General features: G+C 38.7%; 1 protein-coding gene across 4 annotated transcripts in view; it reads right to left on the bottom strand.

Annotated features, from left to right (window-relative positions):
- LOC143035139 (sodium-independent sulfate anion transporter-like) overlaps nt 1-27,500 on the bottom strand; it is a 178,184-nt gene that overhangs the window by 93,842 nt on the left and 56,842 nt on the right. The window contains exon 1 of one of the 4 annotated variants that reach the window (XM_076201755.1): nt 18,185-18,203. The exons of the other annotated variants lie outside the window; for them this stretch is intronic. The gene's annotated coding sequence lies outside the window, so the exon portion shown is untranslated. Of the gene's footprint in view, nt 1-18,184; nt 18,204-27,500 lie in introns of those variants that run through there. 4 annotated transcript variants of the gene reach the window in all.

Below are 27,500 nucleotides of genomic sequence, written 5' to 3'. Positions count from 1 at the left end.
TAACACAAACAAAATTATGTGTGCCTCTGATTCGTAGGGGTGTCCCATATAGACCCTAAAGTATCAGCTGCATGCTACAGAGAAATGATATTGGAAGAAAAAAAAAAGTATGATAATAATAATAATAACAACGCCTTTCGTACCGAATGGAACTTTTCCTTTCACCCTTGCCTATCGGGTGATCCTTTTTTTCTTTATATTCCTCTCGCCTCCAAAAGGGTCTTTTACAGTTATGGCTTAACGCTAGCGAGGTCTTCTAAAAACAGGATTGAGACTGAAGAAAAAATGTGGGAAGGACATTTTTTTTTTCTTTTTTTTAACAAAAAAATACCCCACGATAAATATACTCTGCGCTCAGAGACGTGGTGGCGATCTTTACGGATATTATTCTGGCTCGGGCCACACGGTTTTATTCAGAATGGACAGGAGTAGGAGGATTCGATCGACAATTATCTAATTTTGTTCCGTCTCCCATCAGCTGAATAAAATCGTCTGACGTCAGTGGTGGCAATGGTGGTTGAGAAAGAAAAAATCATCATCAACACTCTCCATGACTCGTTTGATGGACGAGCCCTTGCTTGTGAATTTTCCTCCTCATCACAATTTTTCTAAATTAGTAGGCATACGCGCGCGCGCGCACACACACACACACACACACGACGGTCGAAGTGACAGCGAAGTTTGGAACTCCAGGGAAACTTCAAATTTCGTTGATCTGAACGACGAGGGAATACCTTTGTTGTATTAGTAGGGAAGGGAAAAGCTCGTGGTGTAGTGGGAAGGTGAAGAAAAAGGAGAAAGGGAGGGATTACTGAGGAAAATGGAAGGAAATGAGGAAGGAGACGAACGGGCTCCCCCGGACGTCAGAAGAAATGTCAACAAAAGGGCTTCAGACGACGCAGGTAAAGTCGAAAATATCAGTAAAGATACTAAAATTAGAAATATAGATGAGAACAACACAATAGAAAATGGAGATAATAATTTACATGGATTTAATTAGGGAGGGGATGCCAACTTCCCCCGATTACCAAGTCTAGAGGAAAAACTAGAGAAAATGAAAGAACACTGGGAGGTTAGGTTCAGCCAACTTACACGGATTACGCAGAGTTGACAAATTGGAAGAACTAAAGGAGAATCGAAACCTAAATAAATAGAAGAATTAAAAAGACAGTTAAAAGAAGTAAAGGATGAGAATGAGGAATTAAAGAATAATAATAAAGAGAATAAAGAGTCCATAGCAAAAGAGGTACAGGGTTGGAGAAAAGTACAAGAGAACAACAAAATTGAATTTAGAGATATAATGACACAACAGATGAAAGAACAAAATAAGGACACAGTTATTAAAGTGATGAGAGAGGAGAATATACTAAGAGACTTAGCGGATAAAAAGAAATATATCATTATATTAGGGATGGAAGAGAAGCATAATCCAAATAGGACTACAAGAGTAAGAGAGGAGAAGGAAAAGGTAAACATGATATTAGAAGTAGTTCAAAAGGATGAACAAGAAACAGGGAAATAATTTGAAGAAATATATAGACTAGGGAAATACAATACAGATTAGGCCAGACCAATTAAGGTTAAATTCAGGTCACAAACGACAGCAGAGAATATCTTAGCAAAAACAGGGAAACAAGCAAAAAGTTATCAGTATAAACAGGTATGAATAAAAAGAGAAATGAATAAAGAGGAAAGAGAGGATGAGAAAACAAAAAGAATAGAAGCTAAGAAAAAAACGAAATGAACAGTCAGACACAGAGAAATTCTATTGGAGAGTAGTGGATATGAAAGTGAGGAAATGGTTCATAGCAGAGAAAAACGGAAGGGAAACAGAAAACAAGATAGAAGTAGCAGAAAATTAAAAGTGTCTTACACAAATATAGATGGCTTAATAACAGGCTTGAACAAACTGAATGATTACCTGAGGGAAAAAGAACCGGACATAATGGGAATTGTAGAGACAAAATTGAAAGTTCCACTACCACCCAACAGTGTAGGACATGGTGCATATAATTATTGGATTAGAAACAGAGAGGTAAAACAAGGGGTGGATTTATGTTCCTGACTAAGAAGGATAGAAATGTGAGAAATGTCACATACGGAAAGAATAGAGTAGAGATGATTATGATGGAAGTGGAAGACAGGGATGGGAAGAGCAGGAAGTTTGTAGTAAATTATGTGCCTTCTAAAACGGCTTCATGGGAAGAGAGAGAAGACAAAAAAAAATTTTTAGAAGACACAAGGATAACACTAAATAAGATAATGAAAGATGGAGGAAGAATAGTTATAATGGGCGACTTTAATTGTAAAGAAATCCGCTGGGATGAGATGACAGTGAAGGGTGGGTACGACCTATGAGGAAATGTACTACTTGATATGATTATAGAACATACAATGACGCAATGGATACAAGAGAATACTAGGTATAGAAATGAGGAAGAACCATCGAGACTGGACCTAATAATCACATCAGAACCCGAAATAGTAGACAAGATTGAATATAAGACACCAATAAGTAAAAGTGACCACATATTGGTTGAACTGTAACTAAATGAGGAAAATACATGGAAAAAACGAACAATATAGAAAGGGAAGATTGATGTATGGACAAATAAATTTTGATAAACTAAGAGAATTCTTTCAAAAAGCAGACTGGGAAATGATATACAAGGAGGAAACAACAGTAGAAGAGAAATTGAATATTTTGACAAAAATTTATAAAGGAGTGGAAAAGTAAGTTCCAAGACAAAAACAAGAAAAAGGATATGTAAATTGTTGGTACAACAAAAGATGTAGGGAGTTAAAAGACAAAAGGGGTAAAGCTTGGATAAAATGGAGGAAAGACAAAAAACCTGAAAAATGGAAACTTTATACTAGTTATAGAAATGAATATGTATAAGTGTGCATAGAAGAAAAGAGAAAATACGAAAAAGATGTCATAGAAAAATGTAAAGATCAACCAAAACTATTTTATAGATTTGTAAACAACAAACTGAAAAACAAACAAGAATTAGAAAAACTACGACAAGGAGGAGTTGAATACACAGAGGAAATAGAAATGGCAGAAATTATGATCAAGCATTTTAAATCGGTGTTTACGAGGGAGAACATACAACTTACAGATATCGGGTGGGAGGAGAAAGTCCCCCCTTTGAAAGAGGTAGAAGTAACAAGGAGAGAAATAATGAATCACTTGAGTAATCTTGATCTCAGAAAATCGCATGGACCAGATGAAATGGCAAACTGGATTTTGAGAAAATGCAGGAATGAACTAACAGACAAAATACATAGTCTAATGAGCAGTTCATTGAAAGAAGGAAAAGTTCCAGGAGATTTGAAAATAGCAAATATAGTAACAATATATAGAGGGGGAAACAAGGAAGACTCTATTAACTATAAACCGGTCTCTCTTACAAGTACGATAGCTAAAATTTGTGAAAGAATTATCAAAATTAGATGAGTAAGGCATTTGGAAAAAAAAAACAGCATACTAAATCCAAGGCAACTTGGATTTAGACAAGGACGATCATGCGTCATAAACTTAATGTGTTTCTATTCAAGGCTAATAGATGTAATACAAGAAAGAGATGGATGGGATGTGCATTTCTAGACATGAAAAAAGGTTTTGATAAGGTGCCACATAAGAAATTGCTAAAGAAATTAGAAACTGCAGGAGGAATACAGGACAAACTGCTGAAGTGGATGGAAGACTTCTTGCATGAAAGAAAAATGAGAGTGGTGATAAGAGACAAACACTCTAATTGGGATGAAGTGATTAGTGGAGTTCCACAAGGAACAGTTCTGGCCCTAATAATGTTTGCTATATATATTAATGATATTGATAAAGGAATTGAAAGTTATATGAGCTTCTTTGCGGATGATGCAAAATTGTTGAAAAAAGTGAACACTGTAGAAGATTATGAGTCGCTGCAGAGTGATCTCAATAAAGTATGGGAATGGAGTAGGAAGTGGGAGATGGAATTCAATATTAAGAAGTGTAGTATAATGGAATTTGGAAGAAGCAAAAAAAAAAAAAAGAATAGTGGGATCATATAAATTGGGAGAGGAAGAAATTAAAAAAGTAGAAAATGAGAAGGACCTGGGAGTCATTATTATGAATAATATGTCCCCTGAGAAACATATAAACAATTTTTTTTGAGAAACTTATAATTCAATAACAACAATCAGTGGCATCTACATACCCGGACGAAGAAATGGTGAAGAAAATACTAGTCACTTTGATAAGACCAAGATTGGAGTATGCAGCGACGACGTGGTCACCGACGACGTGGTCACCAATTACAAAAATGTATAACAAAACTTGAAAGAATACAAAGAGCAATTACGAATTTGGCACCAACACTATCAGAATTATCATATGAAGAGAGACTAGCAAACTTTGAGCTACAGACATTAGAGCAAAGAAGAGAGAGAGGAGATTTGATAACTATTTATAGAATCATGAAAGGCATAGAAACTATTGATTGAGAGGATCTAATAAAATGAGATAGTAGAGATACAAGAGGACACGGAAAGAAAATCAAGAAAGACAGTTATAGAAAAGACCTGAAAAAGAACAGATTTCCCCTCAGGGTAATAGACGTTTGGAACAAGTTAGATGAAAATGGGGTGTGTGCACAAACGATACACGAATTTAAAAACAGTCTAGATAAAACGAGATATGAAGAAGGGACACCACGTGCATAGCTCCCCTTCCCGTAAAATACAACTAGATAAATACACGTAGCTCCCTTTCCCGTAAAATACAACTAGGTAAATACACATACACACACACTACGGCACAGTGGTTAGAGTGCCCGGCCCTACTGCGGTTTGGGTTCGAATCCCGCCTTGGGCTGAAATAACTTCAGTATCGCTGCGCTACAAGTCGTTACTCCAACTCTCGTGGGTGGGGAGATGGATGTGTGAATGCGTGTAAGGTCACAGCATTACCCATAGATCGGTCATATATGAGCTCTGAGCTCTCTTCCGGGAGGGAAATAGCTGTCGATCACGAGTCCAACACACACACACACACACACACACATGGGAGAACTTAAGGCCAGATATGACCAACAGGAGCTCAAAGACGGAACTCGGCGAGCAAAGCTATACAATTGGATAAGTACTAGGCAAATACAGGCACAGGGATACACATGCTAACACTCACACATGAACGCATACACACATACACACGCATGTACACACACACAAACGCGCATGTACACACACGCGCGCGCACGCACAGACTTGAAGAAATTCTTTGAAGAGGCAGACTAGGAAGAATTCATGAACGTCGCCGGAACTTAGAGAAAACGGGAGTTTTTCAAACTTTGGGGTGAACGAACAGTAGAAGTCGGAAGCGGAAACACTACTGTTTCAACGAAGTATTTCAGGAGACTTCAGCTCAGCTCAGAAATTATGAAAGAAAACCAATGAATATGGTGTTTAATCCTCTCATAACTGTAGGAGGTTTCCTTCCGTGGAGTGAGACAAAATGCCTAGCAGGTCCCAAAATAATCCTCTTCACTTTGCTTGAGTTGGTGACGGGAATAGTCTAGCTGCAGCATTTACCTACTTACCTACCTTTCACGTTCACGTTTGATCCCTTGGGTTTGATTCGTGGCAAGCCCAAACGTAAACAAGACATAAATCTTCGGCAACAGGACCAGAGGTGTCTGCAAGCCCATACCAGGACCCTAGTAGGGGCTAAACCGGCCCCTTGCATTGCAACTAACACGTCTAGTTGCAGTCAACTCGTGTTGCCATATCAGGCACATGAGCAGAGAGGAGGGACGGGTGCTTGGGGTAATCGTGGCTGACGGGTTGGTCAAGGCTGACGTTCCTCGAAAGGCAGAATAGATAGCTTCCTTGATACCAAGGGTCTTCTTCAGTTCTTATTTCTTTTTTTCTTTTTCTTTTATTACTATCATTGTATTCTTTCACCCTATTGCACGTTCTGGTATGCTTGTCTTATTCCGATATTAAAAAATCACCTCTACACACATACGCCTAAACAAACATGTATCTTATAATGCATGTGACTCTTGTCTTTCACTTATTTCATGTATATTTCGCAACGTGGCGACCCAATAAACCAAAGATTTCGACTCCACAACTGGGTCCTGACCCGCGTTTGGAAGAACCTTGTTCCTTTACAAGGGCATTTCTTTGCTGGATGAAGCAGAAGCGAGCGAGTGGAGAGGGACAAGTGCGACGGGGTACTGGGACAGATGTTCTCGGTGTGCGTGTGTGTGTGTATTTACCTAGTTGTATTTTACGGGAAGGGGAGCTATGCTCGTGGTGTCCGTGTGTGTGTGTGTGTGTGTGTGTGTGTGTGTGTGTGTGTGTGTGTGTGTGTGTGTGTGTGTGTGTGTGTGTGTGTGTGTGTGTGTGTGTGTGTGTGTGTGTGATTCACCATTGTCTTGGATCACGTGTTGGACTCGTGATCGACAGCTGTTTCCCTCCCGGAAGAGAGCTTTGAGCTCATATATGACTGATCTATGGGTAATGCTGTGACCTTACACGCACACACATACTCCAACTCCCCGCCCACGAGAGTTGGAATAACGACTCGCAGCGCAGCGGTACTGAAATTATTTCAGCCCTGGTCGGGATTCGAACCCAGACCACCGTAGTGGTGGCCGGGAACTCTACCACTGCGCCACGAGAGAGAGAGAGAGAGTGTGTGTGTGTGTGTGTGTGTGTGTGTGTGTGTGTGTGTGTGTGTGTGTGTGTGTGTGTGTGTGTGTGTGTGTGTGTGTGTGTGTGTGTGTGTGTGTGTGTGTGTGTGTGTGTGTGCCTGCTTCGGGGAGAAAATGTTGTCTAGACACATCTATATGTCTTTGGTGGGCTGAGGTGAATGCTCTATGTTGATTTGATGATTTGATTTCAGGTCTGTTATCAGATTTAAAATAGGGTATGAATATTACTGGCTAAGAAGCAGTGCTATGATAGCTTTCTTGCTCCGGTATGAAAACTGGTTACTGAAACCTTAATCAATCAATTACTCAGCCAATTAATCAACTACACAATTAGTCAATCATTCGGAGTCCAATGCCTCTACCAACCTCTGCCATGTCACTCCTGCAAACTTTTCTATCTGTATTTTGGTCAGCAGAATGCGCAAGCAAGCAGGCATACAAGTACATGGGTAGTGTATAAAAAGCCCACACAAACTTAATTATCATAAACATAATCATAAAAGTATAATTAGACATAAGTATATGTATACAAATGTATATAAGTACACATATAAGCACAATGTACTTGCATACACAATTGCACAATAATCAAGCATACAATCAAAACGACGCGTAACACAAACACACATACACACACGCAAACGCACATTGAATGATATATATAGGGATAGACAGATCGATAGATATAGATATATATAAACCTACACATAAACAGAATGAGTACGAGGTAGAAAAGTAAGAGGGAGTGTGGCGTGAACTGGCAGATGGATCGACAGATAGATAGAGAGGTGGAACGAGATGAGTGGCATGAATTCAGGAGCAGGTGTTTCACGGCGCTGCTGCTGCTGTCGAGGGAGTGCTCGGGAGAGAGGGAGGAGGAGGAGGAGGAGGCGCAGGAGGAGGAGGAGGAGCTGCAGGAGGAGAAGGGCTAGTACTTTTGCACCAGTTTTGTTAGACACTATGGCAGGGTGAATGTGTGTGTGTGTGTGTGTGTGTGTGTGTGTGTGTGTGTGTGTGTGTGTGTGTGTGTGTGTGTGTGTGTGTGTGTGTGTGTGTGCGTGTGTGTGTGTGTGTGTGTGTGTGTGTGTGTGTGTGTGTGTGCGTGCGTGCGTGTGTGTGTGTGTGTGTGTGTGTGTGTGTGATTCACCTTGGTCTTTGAATCACGTGTTGGACTCGTGATCGACAGCTATTTCCCTCCCGGAAGAGAGCTCAGAGCTCGTATGACCGATCTATGGGTAATGCTATGACCTTACACGCACACACACACCCAACTCCCCGCCCACGAGAGTCGGAGTAACGACCCGAAGCGCAGCGATACTGAAATAATTTCAGCCCTGGGCAGGATTCGAACCAGGTACCACCGGCACCACCGTGCTGGCATTCTAATACTCTATCAACCGCGCCACTGAGGTGTGTGTGTGTGTGTGTGTGTGTGTGTGTGTGTGTGTGTGTGTGTGTGTGTGTGCGTGTGTGTGTGTGTGTGTGTGTGTGTGTGTGTGTGTGTGTGTGTGTGTGTGTGTGTGTGTGTGTGTGTGTGTGTGTGTGTGTGTGTGTGTGTGTGTGTGTGTGTGTGAGAGAGAGAGAGAGTATATATATGTGTATATATATTTGTATATATATATATGTATTTACCTAGTTGTATTTACCTAGTTGTATTTTACGGGAAGGGGAGCTATGCTCGTGAGGTCCCGTCTTCATATCTCATTTTATCTAAACTATTTTTAAATTCATGTATTGTTTTTGCACACACCACTTTCTCATCTAACTTGTTCCAACTGTCTATTGCTCTGTGAGGAAAGCTGTTCTTTTTCAAATCTCTTCTATAGTTGTCTTTTTTTATTTTCTTTCCGTGTCCTCTTGTATTTCTGTCATCCCATTTTATCAGATTCTCTCTATCAGTAATTTCTATGCCTTTCATGATTCTGTAAATAGCTATCAAATCTCCTCTCTCTCTTCTTTGCTCTAGTGTCTGTAGTTTAAGTTTTTGTAGTCTCTCTTCATATGATAGTTTTGAGAGTGTTGGTGCCAGTTTAGTAATTGCTCTTTGTATTCTTTCAAGTTTTTTTATACATTTTTTTGTACTTGGTGACCATATCGTTGCTGCATATTCCAATCTTGGTCTTATCAGGGTGACTAGGATTTTCCTCACCATTTCTTCATCCAGGTATGTAAATGCCACTTTGATTGTTCTTATTAAATTATAAGTTTCTCCAAAAATCTTATTTATATGTTTCTCAGGTGACATATTATTCATAACAATGACTCCCAGGTCCCTCTCATTTTCTACTCTTTTTATTCCTTCTTCTCCCAAATTATATGATCCTGTTATTCTGTTTTTGCTTTTTCCAAATTCCATTATACTACACTTTTTTGTATTGAACTCCATCTCCCACTTCCTACTCCATTCTTGTACTTTATTTAGATCTCTCTGTAGTGATTCACAATCTTCTTCAGTTTTCACTCTTTTCAGTAATTTTGCATCATCTGCAAAGAAGCTCATATAGCTTTCAATTCCTTCATCCATATCATTAATATATATAGCAAACATTATTGGGGCCAGAACTGTTCCCTGCGGGACACCGCTTATTACTTCATTCCATTTTGAGTGCTGATCTCTTATCACTACTCGCATTTTTCTTTCTTGCAAAAAGTCTTCCATCCAATTTAGCAATTTACCTTGTATTCCTCCTTCATATTCTAATTTCTTAAGCAACTTCTTATGTGGTACTTTGTCAAAAGCTTTTTTTAGGTCTAGAAATGCACAATCAGCCCATCCATCTCTTTCTTGTATTATATCTATTAGCCTTGAATAGAAACATATTAAATTGGTGACGCATGATCGTCCTTGTCTGAATCCAAATTGCCTTGGATTTAGTACGTTGTTTTTTTCCAAGTATTTTACCCATCTACTTTTGATAATTCTTTCACATATTTTTGCTATTGTACTTGTTAGAGAGACTGGTCTATAGTTGGTAGGTTCTTCTTTATTTCCTCCTTTATATATAGGTACTATATTTGCTTTTTTCCAATCTTCTGGAACTTTTCCTTCTTTTAAGGAACTGCTTATTATGCTATGTATTTTGTCTGCCAGTTCATTCCTACATTCTTTCAGAATCCAGTTTGCTATTTCATCTGGCCCATGCGATTTTCTGACATCAAAATTACCCAAGTGTGTCAATATTTCATTCTTCGTTACTTCTATTTCTTCCATAGGGGGGACTTTTTCCTTCCACTCAATCTCTTCAGGTTGTATATTTTCCCTTGTAAACACTGATTTAAAATGTTTGTTCATAATTTCTGCCATTTCCATTTCCTCAGTGTATTCAACTCCCCCTTGTCTTAATTTCTCCAAGTCTTGTTTGTTTTTCAGTTTATTGTTTACAAATCTGTAGAATAGTTTTGGTTGATCTTTACACTTTTCTATAACATCTTTTTCATATTTTCTTTTTTCCTCTCTGCACTTTTGTACATATTCATTTCTATAACCAGTATATATTTTCCATTTTTCAGGTCTTCTGTCTTTTTTCCATCCGGTCCAGGCTTTGTCTCTTTTGTCTTTTAACTCCCTACAACTTTTGTTGTACCAGCATTTTACATATTCTTTTTCTTGTTTTTGTCTTGGGACATACTTTTCCACTCCTTCTTTGTAAATTTTTGTCAAAATATTCCATTTCTCTTCCACTGATGTTTCTTCTTTGTATATTTCTTCCCAGTTTTCTTGTTGGAAGAATTCTCTTATTTTATCAAAGTTTGTTTTTTCATACATCATTCTTCCTTTTCTATATTGTTCATTTCTTTTCATATATTTTTCTTCATTAAGTTCCAGTTCAATCAATATGTGGTCACTTTTACCTATTGGTGTTTTATATTCAATCTTGTCCACTATTCTAGGTTCAGATGTAATTATTAAGTCTAGCCTCGATGGTTCTTCTTCATTTCTATACCTAGTGTTCTCTTGTATCCATTGTGTCATTGAATGGTCAGTAATCATCTCAAGTAGAGCATTTCCCCATGAGTCATCACCACTCTTTACTGTCATTTCTTCCCAGCAGATTTCTTTGCAATTAAAGTCGCCCATCATAACTATTCTTCCTCCGTCTTCCATTATTTTAGTTAATGCTATCTTTGTGTCCTCTAACATACTTTTATGTTCATTCTCCTCCCATGAGGCTGTTTTCGGAGGCACATAGTTGATCACAAATTTTCTGCTCTTCTTATCTCGGTCTTCCACTTCTATCATAATCATCTCTACTGTATTCTTTCCATATATGACACCTTTCACGTTTATATCCTTCTTTGTCAGGAACATAACTCCACCCCCTTGTTTTTTCTCTCTGTTTCTAATCCAATAATTGTATGTATCATGTCCTACACTGTTGGGTGGTAGTGGGCCTTTTAATTTTGTTTCTACAATTCCCATTATGTCCGGTTCTTTTTCTTTCAAATAATCATTCAGTTCATTCAATCCTGTTATCAATCCATCTATATTTGTGTAAGACACTCTTAGTTTTCTGCCACTTCCATTGTGTTCTCTGTTTCCCTTATGTTTTTCTTTAGTATGTCGAACTGCTTTATTTTCATGTTCACTACTCTCCAATAGAATCTCTCTTTCTCTGACTCCGTTCTTTCCTCGTTTTTTGCCTTAGCTTCAATTCTTTTCTGCTTTTCTGCCTCTCTTTCCTCCTTATTCATTTCTCTTTTTATCCATACCTTTTTATATTGATCATTTGTTGCTAGTTTCCCTGTCTTGGATAGAATTTTCTCTGCCGTTGTTTGTGACCTGAATTTAATCTTAATTGGTCTGGTCTTATCTGTACTATATTTTCCGAGTCTGAATTTTTCCTCAATTTCCTTTATAATTTCTGGTTCATCTTCCTGGACTAATTTTAATAAACTGCTTACCCTTTCATTTTCCTCCTTGATTCTTGCGGTTCTATCTGGGTTATGTTTCTCTTCCATTCCTAATATAATTATACATTTCTTTTTGTCAGCTAATTCTCTTACTATATTCTCCTTCTGTCTCATCACTTTAATAACTGAGTCTTCATTATGTTCTTTCAATTGCTGTTTGACTATGTCAGTGAATGAAACCTTATTCCCTTCTTGAGTTATTCTCCAATTTTTAGCTTCTGTAGCTATTTTCTCACTGTTTTCATTACTATTCTTCTTCAATTTCTCATTCTCCTCCTTTACATTTCCTAACTGTCTTTTTAGGTCCTCTACTTCTTCAGTTAAGTTTCTGTTAGCCTTCTCTAGTTGTTCCAATCTTTCAATTCTTTGGAGAATGGAGCCTACATTACCTAACTTACGTTCCAAGTCCTCGATCACCTTATCAACTCTCTCCTCTAGTCTTATCAGTCTGGGGGGGGTTGTGTCCCCCCCACCCTCTTTAAATCCCTGGAACATATTCTCGTCACTTTCTACTGTATTTCTCCTCTCTATACTTCTAATCTTTACATTTTTATTTGCCATTTCGTCATCCGGTGGTCGTTTCATGTTGATCTTCCGCCCGTCTGCCTGGGCCAAGTCCTCCACATCCTCATTACCTTCCATTTCCCCAGTAATCCCTCCCCCTCTCCTCTTTCCTTACTTTCCCACTACCTCACGAGCAATTCCCCCCCCCTGCAAATACAAAAAGGCACTTCTCTTTGCGTTGGTATCCTCAATCTGCACTTTTCTTCAGAGCGTTCGTCAAGCCGTCCGTTCGTTGAAAGTGTGTGTGTGTGTGTGTGTGTGTGTGTGTGTGTGTGTGTGTGTGTGTGTGTGTGTGTGTGTGTGTGTGCGTATGCGTGCGTATACAAAAACACTTTAAATCAAAATCACACAAGAGAATAAGAAAACTTAAAAAACGTATACTCATTTACAAACCCCACACATAGAACAAATCAACTATCTAAGAGCAACACGATTTCGTGAGCCTTCGCGTACATATATACCAAAGGTTTTTTCCTCCTGACACGGGAGGTAGCCAAAATAAAAAGGCATAAAAACCACTCCCACCCATTCCATTCCCTGCATACCTCCACTCCCCTCCACCCTCTTCCCTCCCTCTTATCTTGGCACCTCCTGGATGACGGGCCATCCCTGCATCTTGTCCACTGCCCTGGGTTAGAAGCAGTGTCGCAAGACACAGCACATCCACAGCAAGGCCTCTTCATTAATTCGGCGACCCCACTCTCCGTCCCCCCATGCAGAAAAGGAGAAGATGGGAAGAAATCCCTTCGGGCTGCGTCAATTTATTTTTCATACATACTCCCTCGCCTCCATCCCCATCCACTCCCCCTCATGCATCACAGCATTATCCATACACAACCATTCTCACTTTACCCCTATCTTCTCTCTTCTCCCGTCCTTCCTCAACAGACATTCCTCTCTTTTGTAATGCCCCTTTTATCCCATCCATCCATCTCATCCTAGGACGCTCCCTCAGGTTCACTCCTTCCACCTCTGCCTTCCACACCTCTTTTACTAATCTTTCTTCATTTATTCTTTCCATGTTTCCAAACAATCCCAATACTCTTTCGTCAACCCCATCTCCCAACTCCCTTTCCACCCCTGTTCTCCTCCTCACCTCCTCATTTCTCATTCTATCTAGCCTAGTAACTCCTATCATACTCCTCGGGCATTTCATCTCAAACACATTCAAACTCCTCTCTTCCTCTCTTATGTTCCGTGTTTCTGCCCCGTACAGTGCTGTCGGCACAATCACTCCTTCATAAAATCTCCTCTTCGCATCCATTCCTTTGAGACTGTACAACGGTACTGAAGAGAGAATATAAGAGTGGTAGGAGGGGGAGGGGGGCAAGGGAGAGTGGAGTTCAGGGAAAAGAAGGGAAAAGAGAGGAACAAGAGTGACAGATACAGTCAAGGGAGTTTTACTCTCCAACCCTGAGAGGAAGAGGAAGGGGGCGGTTTTGTTCTGCACGCACTCCCTAATTCTCCTCTTCCCTATAAAGAATACCATCCCGCTGTGCTGTCCCTTCCTGTGCACATACCCATGGAAAAAAATTGCACGTGGCATTCCCCACGGTATTGCATCATGTCCTGGAGTTTTGGTCGCCAACTATTATTCTGGTGGATGTGACATCACAGCTCTTGCTATCTAATCAATGGGTAATGCTGTAACATTTCCTACAAGCACACACGCCCAAGCACACACGACTTGGTGGCGCGGTTGGTAGAATTCCTGACTGTCACTATGGCGGACAGGGTTCGAGTCCTACCCAGGGCTGAAATACTTTCAGTATCGCTGCGCTTCGAGTTGTTACTCCAACTCTCGTGGGCGGGGAGTTGGGTGTGTGTGTGTGCGTGTATGGTCACAGCATTACCCATAGATCGGTCATACGAGCTCTGAGCTCTCTTCCGGGAGGGAAATAGCTGTCGATCACGAGTCCAGCACGTGATCCAAATACTACGGTGAATACACACACACAAAGTCGTAGAACAGGTGTAAATGCAGCTCAAAGAGAATGGAGTTATGTAAATTTCGCGTCAATCCTACGCCATTGGCTTAAACATATATATATACTATTATTACTATTATTATTACCTATTTTGTTTTTATTTGTTTATTTATTTTTCCTGGCAATGCTTTGGCACCTTAAGTATTCTAATTGTGATTTGAAGTGGTGAATTCTAGTATTTTGCCCTGTGACAAGTTCTTTCAATTGTTTTCCTTTCCCTACCTCAACAAATACCCCATTTACTTTTTTATGCAATCTATTATTATTATGGTTCGAAAATCCTTCAGAGTCAAGTTTTTATCTAGCTTCCTTCTCTGTATTGGAAGGCCATATGTTTGTTCTACTGATATGTTTGTCAAGCGATAAGCTATCTGTGACTAACACCCACCGACATTTCTATTTTTTCTTCTTTACAAATTATTATTTTCTCACTGAGATCATTCACTTTCAGAATTATAATCCATTTTCAGTACATTGAAAAGTTTGGCATTAATCTTCATGTTTACTATTAGCTCCACTTATATACTCTACGTTGACACGATCTTAAAGTCTGGGCTGAAATACGCAGCGGTGGTATGGTCTCCTTATAAGGCAGTGGTTCCCAAACTATCTTACCTGACGCCCCCTTTTTGCTTCCAGTAGACCCGCACGCCCCCACTCTCTCTTTTGTTCATGTAAAATGATTCTTGCGTTTATTTCTTAGCATTGTTCAGGAAAACAGATTTCTGTTTGTATTAAATTTTAAAAATGAAAGCCACTCAAACAAATAATAGTACATTCCAGAGACATTTTTCTAAGTAACTAAAAACGAAACATTTGGTTCAAAGGGAGCGAAAAAAAATGAACATTAGCAAATTGGCACAATTGACTTGCAATTTTAAGAGTAGATGATTTGAAAACATAGCATTTAATATTTGGAAAGACTCATGAGACTAGTAAAAAGAACTAGCTTAATAATAGAAAACGGGTCGGAGTGACTGCTATAATTATACTTTACATGTATGTAATGGCATATATTTGTTCTTTGAGTGATTTTATTATTCTAATTAAACAAATATTTTTGAGCAGATGACTTCACGCCCCCCTTGTATCCTCATCACACCCATCTAGGGGGGCGCGCCCCCTAGTTTGGGAACCACTGGTATAAGGTAATGATATGAACAAGACTAAGAGAACAAAAGAGCATCGACCAAATAAGTTCCAACCCTTACAAATATGAAGAGAGACTGGAAGCTGTGGACCTTCCGCCTTTGGGAGAGAGAAGAGTGAAAGGTGATTTGATAGTGTATGGTGAGAAGTAATGTTCAGGATATAAAATCGACAGAGGTCATAAGAGTAGAATGAAAAAATATTTCTAGAATTGCAACAAATGCAGCTTTCTATACAGATACACTAACTCATGGAATGTCTTAGAAGTTATTATGATAGTTCAGGCTATATACACAAACGATTTCAAAGCTAGGTAGAATCTCACGAGTATAACTCCTTCCCTGCATATTGCAATTAGATAAATACATTTGGTAAACCACATATACACATAAGCGCGCACGCGTGCACACACACACACACACCGTCCCCTTGCCCAAGGGGAACAGTGACGGTTTAACGTGATGCTCTGCAAGCAACTGAACGGGGGTCAATCTCCGGTAGATGTGATGTGGCCTTGGAAATATCACCCACGAATTTAAAAAGGTGCGGGTGATGTGCAGTGGAACTAATAGTACACTCACTCGAGCTCAAACGCACGCAATGGTCACGAGAGAGAGAGAGAGAGAGAGAGAGAGAGAGAGAGAGAGAGAGAGAGAGAGAGAGAGAGAGAGAGAGAGAGAGGAAGGGAGGGAGGGAGGGTGGGAGAGAGAGGAAGGGAGGGAGGGAGGGTGGGAGAGAGAGATTAACCCTTCCATTCCTGGTGGTACACTTCCCTCTACTCTGGCTTTTTCAGTAGCGAAGTTGTATGAGACTTTGGCCTAAGCTGCATAATACCGATTCAGCAAGAAGGGCAGTAACCTTATAACGATGAATTGTACAGTTCTGCCTATCGTCTGGTAATTTTATTCTCTAAAGTGGAACTCCCCTGAGCTTTCACTGTGACCTTCTCTGAATATATTACAGATTGTTTCTTAGACATATACGTCTAAAGGAAGTTGTAATTAATTGTAACTCAGTGTATCCCAACGGTTGCGGATTCCTGAGCATAAGAAACGACATGACGTCACAGATTTTATCTTTATACAGTATAAGCATAATAAGCCTAAAAGAGATAAATTATTATAAATCAATTTCACATAATTTCATTTTGAGAAACTGGGTAAAAAACTTATCATATCAGTCTAATAAATAACTTTTATCAGCTCATTTCCGATACAAGGACTAAAATAACTTTATCACTCTTCTAGTGATCTTGCGGCCGTGGAATTGCACGACAAAAGTGACACTTCGGGTGAAACGACACGCCGCGTTGTGTAGCGTTGCATCTCTTCAGTGCGTGACGCTCTAACATTCCCAGATCTTTTGTTATGACTTATCCCCTTCGCTGCTGAAGATGTCACACACAGGTGGATGGAATCGTCTGGCGGCATGTGGATTACGAGAATAAGTGTTACAACTATATGGCAGGGTGGTTACAACCGAAGAACAAGGCTGTATTGGCTGGGGTGCACCAACGGACTTTTCGTCTGCAAATCGTGGGCAGGTGACTTTGAGTAAACTGTGTGATCTTATTTTGCTCCTGGATGATCTTGGACTCACACACACATACACACACACGTTCACGTGCACACACACGCTCACGTGCACACACACGCACACCAGAACGGAATATAGAAAGCCACAGCTCAGAGGGGAGGGGGGATGGGATGACACACAGGCTCGGGACAAAGCCGTCCAGAAATAGGGAAAAAAAAGTAAGTAATTCACATCCTGTCTAAAGTGCCGTCGACCTTTACCAAGTTTATGCTAGCTAACGCCAGGCAATTCTATTTAGCTGGGAAGCCGAGAGACCCCCCCCCCCGCTAACCCTCTGACTTTTCAGCAGCGATCATTATCAAGGGCACAGTATACTGAATCAATACTATTGCCCACCCGACTTCCATCACTGTCAACGATATTCTACAATGGGTCGTTGTAATCCCGTAAACAGAAACTTCACACTCATCATACTTATTTGTAGATTTCCTTGAGGGTCAAATATCGTGGTACACAATGATGATGATGATGATGATAACGATGATAACGATAACACTAATAAAATAATGACGATATTATTACTATTACTACTACTACTACTAATAATAATAATAATAATAATTATAACAAAAAAATTATAATATAATAATAATAATGATAATAATAATTATGATAATGATAATTATAACAATGATAAAAATATGACTAATAATAATAATAATAATAATAATAATAATAATAATAATAATAATAATAATAATAATAATAATAATAATAATAATAATAATAGTAATAGTAATAATAATAATAATGATAATCATAATAATGACAATAATAATAATAATAATAATAATAATAATAATAATAATAATAATAATAATAATAATAATAATAATAATAATAATGATAATAATAATAATAATAATAATGATAATAATAATAATAATAAGAATAAGAATAATCATAGAATAATAATAAGGATAATATCTATAGTACCAATATTAATGATAATAATTATAATAACAATAATAATAGTAATGTTAATAATAATAATAAAAATAATAATAATAATAATAATAATAATAATAATAATAATAATAATAATAATAATAATAATAATAATGATAATAATAATAATAATATGTGCTATGTTATTAGTTTTAAACCGCAGTCTCTCATTGGAGGCAGCCGAGTCAAGAGCAGAAGACTTACCCCACACCATCCCTCCGGGTCACAGCCACTCAACATTTTTATAATTTGTTGACTACTCATCTCCACTGTAAAAAGAATGCTGATCACGTTTAACTTTTTGTATCTCTCCTTTCTCACTACCTTGCGTCTCTGCTTTACCACTTCTATGATTACCTCTTCGGCACAGAAGAGTTGATATCGCCGACGAAGCACTAATAAGAGAACGAGCGACACGTCTCGCACCGTGGCGTAGGAGCTAATGAGAGAGACTGGCCTGACTGTGACGAATAGTTTTGTTGACATGGTGCGGAGCCGGTGCCGAACGACTCGAGTCCGGTCTGACGTTTCATTGAAACCGACTAAATCCGGAGAAACCCACCAAAAACTTCCACTTATTGTTGTCAAATCTTGCTGAAACTCCACGTATATGTGTATCTTGACCTGTTCTTTCTAATAGCGAAACCAAATATTACATGACTGGTGAGTTTTTGGGAAATAATGGTCAGTTTGTTAATATTCCACCACTATCGCTTGCGAAGCTCATGATCATGAAGTTTTCTATTTGTTAGTTTAGGTTTGGTTTGGTTAGGTTAGTTCGGTTAAGATACATCTTAACATTTCATAATGCAACCATTTTAAACATTCAGGGTTTTTTTTTAAATAGTGCGCTTTAGTATCACGAAACTGATCATTATCTCATGAACCAAAGCAGATTGGCAAAGCGGATCACATTTTTGGAAAGCCGAGTAAAACTTACCTTGTGACACAAGCTTGTTTCAGGATTCAAACGCATTCTATGGATATTATACATTAGCCGGTTTCGCTAGTTTTCAGCAGATTTCGCTCGGATATGGTCAATTTCGACAAAATGTCGTCCAAATTCGAGGTTTGTCTCTGCGAAATTTGGGTTCTTCCCCGGCGGGTAACCAACTCCTCCCCCCACACACTAAAAAAAATACTTTAGTTACTTCGGATTCCTTCCTGTTACTCTTTTGATGATGCCAATGTTCCACTTACATTTCACGTGACATAGTGATTTTTTGACGTTGTGTCAAAGACGATTAAGTGGGGTTAGTTACGGTTAGTACAGGGGGCTTTGAAGTCTGGGAGGGGACCCAATGAGAAAGAAAATCTTATGTTGCACGTGACGGACATGCGTTGAACCAGACTGCAAAACTTGTGGATCACGGATCTTTTCTTCTTCTTTTTCCCCTCTCCGTCAGTCATGCATTTAGCCGACTCGGTGACGTGTCGCGATAAACGGAATTCAGACTTCATTTGTTGTTTTCCACATAATCATGCACTCGGCAAGGTCGTAGTGTGCCTCGCCATGAACGGCATCTGGATTTCGTTCGCTGCCTCTTCAGAGTGTGAGATTGTCCAAAAGGATAGAAGCGCTGCTAAACTACACACCATGACAACAACAACAACAACAACTACAATCATCTAAGTTGTGCATTTGGCGAAACGGTGACTTTGCCGCATGACATCATGACTCCGCAATTTTAGTTAAAAAAAAAAGAATCAGGATTACTCTATATTAGTGTTAACAAAGTGTGAACAAGAACAGGGCAGTCCTTAATATACATGCATACATACATATATATATATATATATATATATATATATATATATATATACATATATATATATATATATATATATATATATATATATATATATATACATACATACACACACGACACTTGGGGTACAAAGTCGATGAATTAAGATCACGCTGACGCCACTCTCGACGAAAATCTAAACAAGAACAGTACGGTTCACTTTGGAATGGGTCAAGGTGTTTAACGAGAGTGATGCATACAAGGTCACCATATCAAGACAGCAGGGCAGGACTCGTAGTAATGGATTTAAATCGGACAAATTTATGTTTAAGAAGGAAATAGGCAAGAACTAGTTACCATTAGAGTGGTTAATGAATGGAATAAACTTAGTAACCATGTTTGTTTTAAGAGAAGGTTAGATAACTTTATGGATGGGGATGATAGGTGGTAATGGACATGGAACTGCCTAGTGTAGGCCTTGTGGTCTCTTGCGGTCTCCTTAATTTTATGGTCTTATGGAAAGACGCTATGAAGTCACGAGTGACTTCGGCAGAATCTTTGATCTTGAGTTCACGAACTTGTCACGGATGCACGATCCTCATATCACGACAACCGAAGACGTCACGAATGTGAATTCTTCCTTAAGAGGTCCCTTCCCTAACCTCGAAGCTAGTACACTAACCTAACATAACCGAACCCAACTTATCCTATACCAGCTTATCCTTGCTTAATCCATCTTCACCTCGTTCAACTTATCCTTCTTTGGCATACTATGAAATATCACCATGTTCACTTGGAGTCTATGTTAACAACCAACCACAACGTCAAAATATTGTCGTCACATAGCGTCAAATCCCTAAATCAAGGATTCTTAACCTGGGGTTCATGGACACCTTGGGGCTCCGTGAGGCTCAAATGAATATTAATATTTATATTCGCTGTACAGACCTCATTTTTGTCCCATTCTTGCCACTTTGTCAAAGAATATTCCACAGTTTCAGGTTCTTATTCAAGGCAAACAAACACCAACCTTCTCATTGATCAGATCTGTAATGCACAAGAGGACTCTATTTTATGCTTATAATATGTGACCATTACATTTTGCATAAAATGGTCTGCTTTATTTAGATTGCTTATTTCAAAGTTTAATAATACTTCGTGTACCTCATATATGTATGAGACAATCAAATTTCAATAAATAAAGCACATTATACACATTGCACGCAAAGTTGAGTTTATGCGAATACTCCTGGGAAAGAGAGTCCATAACTTTCATCAGATTCTTAAAGGGGCCCGTGACACCAAAAAAAGAACTGACCTGTTCTTGTCTAGACCTTGGGTGAGAGGACATGTCATATTGCTCACAGTGCTGACAGACAACGAGCTGACTCGTCTCATGCAGAGACATGACACGTGGCAGTAGACAGTGCATGCGAGGCAATGAAAGGCTCATTTTACACATACCGACTTTTCGCCGTGTACCGTCCACGACACGACGTCGTGCTCTCAATTAACCATGGGTGTCTATAGACGCTTTCACGTGTCATGACCACCTGTGAAAGCGTACATAGACACCCACGGTTATTTGATTGATTGATTTATGGAATTTTTGGCTCGAAGGCCAAGCGCCATGGTTATTTGAGAGCACGACGTCGTGTCGTGGACGGCGTACGGCGAAAAGTCGATACATATGAAACGAGCCTAACACACATTCACACAACCTCAGTCTCTCAACATACAGAACCTTTATCTCAAGGGCTCCAAACCTACTTGTTCATGTCCCCCATTTAGCCACCTGGAGATCACTTCAACACTGAACGAAACCGTCGTGCATATACTAACTGCCACTTGTTTAGTGCCCCACTTAGGATACCCGTGGGGTCCCTCGAGGACCAAAGAACCCCCTGTCGTGAGCCGCTACTCTATAGGTGCACCTCATAGTGCGCACTTTCCAATCACTAAATGGCACCTAAACTATCCTTATAACATTACCTGTGGATGTCTGCCCGGGTGTACAGACCCTTTGGAACCCCGTGTCGCTCTGAAAGAACTCGTTCTAACGGCAAAGGCTTAAGAGGAATTTCGAGGTTCCAGAAGGTTAAGAAATCCAGGCTCAATAGACTCGTGAAGCCCCCGTGTCACCTATGAAGGTTTTATTCTGGCTAACGCCTGACAGATCTATTCATATAATAATCTAATCACACACACACACACACACACACACACACACACACACACACGCCACGAGCGTAGCTCCCCTTCCCGTAAGATACAATTAGGTAAATACAACTAGGTAAATACACCCACACACACACACACACTCGACGACGACAACAACAACTACGACCATCACAACCACCACAACCTTATACGTCCTTCTGTAATTAACCGTTTTGTCTCCTGTTGACCACAACACTGCTCTACAGTACTTCCTTCCGCGGATGTTATTCTAAGTCAAGACGATTCTATTCAGCTGCCGGCGACCCCATTTTCTCTTGCTAATGTCTGGACAGACTTTTTTTTTAACGAAGAATCGTCACTGCGAATGTTTACGGTCTGAACGCCTGTTGCTAAGCAACCAGCCACGTGATGACCGCAGCATAAGATCGGCTTAGATTTCGTGGACAGTCTAACTGAACTTATGACGGTGACCTGTCAATTCACTGCAATGCTTACTCACTGCACACTCACTGCTCTGTAATGACAACTCACTGCACTATGATGTCAACTCACTGAAATAAATGATGATAAATCACTGCATTAACCTAACTTTACCTAACCAAACCCTAACCTAACTCACTGTTGTTTTTCGTTTCATCTTAATAATGTTATGATAAAAATGTGCATGGATTTGACATGAGGATGTGGAGTGAGTTGACAGTGCCGTGAGTTGGTGTGCAGTAAGTTGGCGTTGCAGTGAGTTGACCAGTCACGAATTAGGTCATACCAGCACTATGATTACACATACACACGCGCGCGCGCGTACACACACACACACACACACGCACACACGTGTATATATATATATATGTATATATATATATATAGATATAGATATATTCATCTTATCAACCATATTAACTTATTTCCATTCTAATTCCTTACAAACACGATCGAGACTAAATACACCCACACACAGAAGTATGTACCTCCATGGAAACATATTCGGAAACTGAGACGCTGTCAGGCTGAGGACTCAGTTTCCGAATATGCTTCCATCGGGCTACAGATTCCTGTTAGTTTCGATCGTGTTTGCAAGAAATTAAAGTGGAAATAAGTTAATGTGGTGTACTGGGGACCTATTCCGTAGCTGTTAATATATACACACACACACACACACACACACACACACACACACACACACACACATATATATATATATATATATTATATCATATATATATATATATATATATTATATATATATATATATATATATATATATATATATATTATATATATATATATATATATATATATATATATATATGTGTGTGTGTGTGTGTGTGTGTGTGTGTGTGTGTGTGTGTGTGTGCGTGTGTGTATAGTAATTATCATTATTATTATTATTATTATTATTATTATTATTATTATTATTATCATTATTATTATTATCATTCTCATAACTATCATCATTATGTTGTAATGATAATAATGAATAACAATAATAATGACGACGACAATGGTGATAATGGTCTTGATGATGATACATATAAAAGGACTTTTCCCCTTTATAAGAGGATGATAATGATAATAGTAATGATAATAATAACGATGATAATAACAACAATGATAATAATAATAACAATAATAATAATAGTAATAACAACAATGATAATAATGATAATAATAGTAATAACAACAACAATAACAATAATAATAATAATAATAATAATAATAATAATAATAATAATAATAATAATAATAATAATAATAATAATAATAATAATAATAATAATAATAATAATAATAATGATAATAATAATAATAATAATAATAGTAATAATAATAATAACAATAATAATAATAATAATAATAATAATAATAATAATAATAATAATAATAGTAATAATAATAATAACAATAATAATAATAATAATAATAATAATAATAGTAACACTAACAAACTATATCAATTACAACTCATCCCTCCCCCGGTAACCAAAGAATAACAAATTCAACATAAATCTACTCAAAAACTTTCCAAGAACGACTGGCGGGTTGGTTGCGACCACGCCCCACTTAACGCAGCCCCAGGTTCGCTTCCCAATGGCTACTTTTGTCTCCTACCTTTCTTGACACACAGGGCGAATGTGATGAACGCCTTTAGTTCAGGGCTCAGCACCTCGAGGTCTCGTGAGGTCCTCCTCCAGGAAAGACTGGAATGCAACTAAGCTCTGACTACGCGCACCACTTAATCAATAGCTCCCTTTCCCCCACCTATATGTTCCCCGCAGGTTAACGAAACTGTTTGCCGCTAACCAGAATAAAACAAGTGAAAAAGATCGTCTGGAGTCATGCAGCTATCGTCCTGCTTGAGCCAAGTTAAAAGAACTGAATGAAATATTTTGATCCCTGGCTAGGATCAAATTGCCTAGTATCTCGCACATATGGAAAACAAATGGCTCTCGAAACGACTCGGGTTAAATTTCTTCGACTTGTCTCTATTTTACAATTAATTCAGATTACAGTTGTAATAGCAAAACATCCCACCTTTGGCACACAAAAAGGTCTGATGAAAAAAAGGAGTTACAAATGGAAAAACAGATAAATAGGCAATGGACCTTACTTACCCATTAGCATATTGCTTTGGGCATTTATCCAAAATATTTTTAAAACTTTGAACTACTCTACGTTAATCGTCATGACAACTTAAGGCTGTTATTTTTCGTTCAATTAATATTTAGTGAGAACATATTTTCAGTTTCAAGCTAAGTTCCATTATCTTAATGAAACGTATCATATTCTTTTTTAATTTGTTTCAAATAGCTATAATGCCAACTACCGAGTACTGTTTTTTCTAAACTTTGTTTCTCTTTTTTCTAAACATTTTACACAAGTTTTCAATCAGCGGATCCGTTGATTTTCGTTCACCTTTATGGCTCCCTCCACCCACCACACACGTTCAAGCCCAAGTCCAATCCTCGTCAGTGTTTAAATATATACATATATATATATATATGTGTATATATATATATATATATATATATATGTGTGTGTGTATATATGTATATATATATATATATATATATGTGTGTGTGTGTATATATATATATATATATATATATTTATATATATATATATATATATGTGTGTGCGTGTGTGTGAGTGTGTGTGTGTAATCAGAGATGGGCGCGTTCCTCGGTGCGTTCCGGTTTAGTTTGGCCGCGGTTAGCGCTCCGAAAGTATTAAAGTTTAAGAGACAGGTTCATACCGAAATAAAAGTCAGGTAGGCCACATACCATACTAAAGAAAAAAATCGTAGGCCACATCCAAAAAGTAGGCCACATACTATACCAGCACCTATATTGCTTTAATAGTTTGGGAGCACTAACCGCGGCCAAACTAAAGCGGAACGCACCGAGGAACGCGCCCAGCTCTAAAATAATTATAATAATATTAAATGAATAAAAAATGTACATATTAGCGAGAAGAAAATCAATGTAAAAAAAAAGTGAGCCTACATAACGAATGGTCGATTGCAAACAAAATTAGGTTAGTTCACTTTGGAGAAAGAATTAAACGATATGACATTGTAGAGAGTCCGTCGATATTCGACGAAGTGAAGCGTTGCCTCCGTGTATATCAGGGTGAAGTAAATAGCACAATTACATCCTATGGAGGGCTACGTTGTACCTCTGACCTCTACCGTAAAGAGGGATTATCTGATCCGCGCCAACATTAGCAGGTTCTGTGTAGAGTGTCCTGGTAAAACCAAGACAGGTGGGAAGGAGTAAGGTCTCGTACCAAAATAAGGTCTCCAGAAGACGATCTCGGGAAGGCGTGAGCGGACGCCATGACACGACGGCGAGACCTTGACGAGTGACATCAAAATGTCGACATTCACAAAAAATAAACGGCTCCACTGCAGGAAAATTTGGTCCATGTTGAAATGGATACGGGGTCACAGATAGCTTATCTGCGATAGTATGATATTCCCCCAATTTGTGTCTACAAACAATTGTTTTGTTATCAAAGTGTGAAATGGGAATCCAGATAAAAGGATGAGTTTATTTAATTCTGATTGTATATTAGGTTGCCTCAATTTGTTTCATTACTGCTACTACTACTACTACTACTTCTACTGCCACTACTACTACTACTACTACTACTACTACTACTACTACTACTACTACTACTACTACTACTACTACTACTACTACTACTACTACTACTACTACTACTACTACCATCACTACTACTACTACTACTACTACTACTACTACTACTACTACTACTACTACTACTACTACTACTACTACTACTACTACTACTACTACTACTACTACGACTACTACTACTACTACTACTACTACTACCACTACTACTACTAGCAGTAGTAGTAGAATTAGTAGTAGTAGTAGTAATAATAATGACAATAATAATAATGATAATAATAAGAGTAATAATAGCAATAACAATAATGATAATAACAGTAATAATAGTAATAACAATAATGACGATGATAATAATAACTACAATAATGATTATGAAAATAATGATAATAATAATAATAATAATAATAATAATAATAATAATAATAATAATAATAATAATAATAATAATAATAATAATAATAATAATAATAATAATAATAACAATGTTTTAAACATTCCTAACGAGGAACCACCTTTACCTCCACCCCGCCGAACCTATTTGGAAAGTTTAAGAAATGTTCGAGTCCACCAAAGTTTCAGGGGCCACAGGGAATATACTGCACAGTATAGCCTGGCGGCAGTCACAGTGAAAGGAAGAGTGACCATCCAGCACGAAAATAGCGTGTGTGTGCTTCACCACCATGGTCTTGGATCACGTGTTGGACTCGTGATCGACACTTTTTTATCCTCAGTATATGAGCTTAGAGCTCATATACTGTATGACCGATCTATGGGTAATGTTGTGACCAACTCCCCGCCCATGAGAGTTGGAGTAACAACTCGCAGCGAAGCAATACTGAAATTATTTCAGCCCTGGGCGGAATTTGAACCCAGACCGTTGTAGTGGCAGCCGGCAGCTATAACCACTGCGCCACGAGATGAGTGTGTGGGCGCGCGTTTCCGTACGTCCGTACAGGTTAGAGTGAAAAAAAAACTACATCAGTGTCTGCACCTAGGAACGTGCTGACGCGGCAGCGGCGGCGCGCGCTAGGAGGAGGAAACCGTGTCGATTGTCTGCGTAATCATCAGTGGGTCACTGGCGTCGTCGTCGTCGTGCCAGATGCGGCTGCTCTCTCTCAAGAAGCCGCGAAACCAAAGTACAAAGTTGGGCTCTATTAGCCTTTGTTGAGAGAGAGAGAGAGAGAGAGAGAGAGAGAGAGAGAGAGAGAGAGAGAGAGAGAGAGAGAGAGAGAGAGAGAGAGAGAGAGAGAGAGAGAGAGAGAGAGAGAGAGAGAGAGAGAGAGAGAGGCTTAATTACAAGCAAGGGCCGTTTTCTTCGTGCAGAAAAAGGAGGACGCCTTCGCCTTTGTCCAAAGGCCAAAGGTCACGACGGCTCTACGAAGACAAAAGAAAGTCCGTCGGAAACTATGTTAGAAACTTAGTATTGTTATCATGAGACGAGTTAAGTGTGTGATCCAAATGCGATCGTAAGCTCCTCTCTCTCTTGTTCTCTAATATTTATCATAACCTCATTGCAAATTCACGTACGGTTACAGGAGTTTGTACACCTGTATG

The sequence above is a fragment of the Oratosquilla oratoria genome, chromosome 18 (genome assembly GCF_046742065.1).
Source record: "Oratosquilla oratoria isolate Oo_2021 chromosome 18, ASM4674206v1, whole genome shotgun sequence".
NCBI classification, from domain to species: domain Eukaryota; kingdom Metazoa; phylum Arthropoda; class Malacostraca; order Stomatopoda; family Squillidae; genus Oratosquilla; species Oratosquilla oratoria.
This window is presented reverse-complemented; position numbering and strand designations above follow the sequence as displayed.